The sequence below is a fragment of the Lathamus discolor genome, chromosome 6 (assembly GCF_037157495.1).
Source record: "Lathamus discolor isolate bLatDis1 chromosome 6, bLatDis1.hap1, whole genome shotgun sequence".
Taxonomy (NCBI): Eukaryota; Metazoa; Chordata; class Aves; order Psittaciformes; family Psittacidae; genus Lathamus; species Lathamus discolor.
In genome coordinates this window covers 8,504,161-8,505,562 of record NC_088889.1, presented here as the reverse complement: position 1 = coordinate 8,505,562, position 1,402 = coordinate 8,504,161, and the positions used below count along the sequence as shown (strand labels likewise).

Sequence of the window (1,402 nt, the reverse complement as noted above, 5' to 3'; positions counted from 1 at the left end):
CGGGGCTCAGGCACCGCTCTGCGGCCCTGCTATGTCAAGCTCCATAGGCAGTAACCGCGACGCCGCCACACCTCCCTGCCGCCCCTCACACACCAGGCCGGCGCCGCACGATGCCGCACGACACCGCGGCGCGGCGCACAGCCCGACGGGAGTTGTAGTCCTTGTAGCGGCCCTCCGGCCTTCACCCTGCCGCCGGTATACCGTGGATAAACTACACTGCCCAGTGCTCCGCACTGCGCCCCCGTGGGTGCCGCGATGCATTGTGGTGTCTGTAGTCTGGTGCCGCTATTCGGCAGCGAGGCACCGAGCGGTAGCGGCCCCGGAAGACTCCATTTCCCGGCAGGCAGCGCGCCGACGGCCGGGCTGAGGCGCTGAGGTGCTGGTCGGGGGTGCTGATCATGGAGTGCTCTGTCCCGCACGCTTTGCGGTGCGTAAACCGTTGCATTTTTGCCCATTAGCTGCTGGTTGGTGTTAGTTAAGACAATAAAAAAAAAAGAACGGAGTGTATTTTGTAATGCTGACAGGGCTGTGCTAAAGTGACTGTGCCTTTTTGTCTTAAACCTGTGGTGAGATGCTGGTACAAGGAGAATGAAATCAGCTGAACCACAAAACTCCAGTTATCATCGAAACATGGATTGACTTGGGTTAAAGGGACCTTAAGGCTCATCCAGTTCCAACCCCCTGCCACGGGCAGGGACACCTTCCCGTAGAGCAGGGTGCTCCAAGCCCCGTCCAACCTGGCCTTGAACACTGCAGGGATGGGGCAGCCACAGCTTCTCTGGGCACCCTGTGCCAGCGCCTCTGCACCCTCACAGGGAAGAACTTCTGCCTGATTTCTAATCTAAATCTTCCCCTTTCAGTATAAAACCACTACCCCTTGTCCTAATGCTACATGTCTCGTAAAAAGTCCCCAGCCAGCTCTTCTGCCGGTGTTTGGTTGCATGCTGTGATAAACACATAAATGCTTTCGCAAATCATAGGTGTGGTTATGTGGCTATAACTGTTTACAATAACAGAAACAAAGCTGGCTAAAGACACAAGATTAGACAAGTTGAAAAAGGCCAGAACTCTAGAGGAAAACGAGTCACATAGCGAAAGAATTTGTAAAGGTAAAAGAAAAGGGGGGGCTTGATATAAGAAAAGCTAGTGCCTGGAAGACATAGAGTTAAAGCACTTTTTAGCTTAACTTAGGTTGTAGAAAGAGAACAATGTTTATGTTGTAAGTCTGTGGAATGTAGTGGCCCCACTAAACTTGAGTTAGGTGTTTCACACAGGTCTTCTAAAGTATCTTTAGCTTTAAAGAACAATGTTTGTGTTGTAAATCTGTGGTGAGATAACAGGATTTAGTGGCCCCACTAAACATGAATGAGTTATTTCACACCATCCTTCTACGTATCAGTTA

At 51.3% G+C, this 1,402-nt stretch overlaps 1 protein-coding gene across 1 annotated transcript in view; it reads left to right on the top strand.

The window, feature by feature from the left end:
• The first annotated feature begins 362 nt into the window (after positions 1 to 362).
• The window catches only part of LOC136016567 (transmembrane protein 263-like), a 240,463-nt gene continuing 239,423 nt past the window's right edge, over positions 363 to 1,402 (top strand). Inside the window, exon 1 of the mRNA XM_065683947.1 lies at positions 363 to 427. The gene's annotated coding sequence lies outside the window, so the exon portion shown is untranslated. The remainder of the gene's footprint in view (positions 428 to 1,402) is intronic.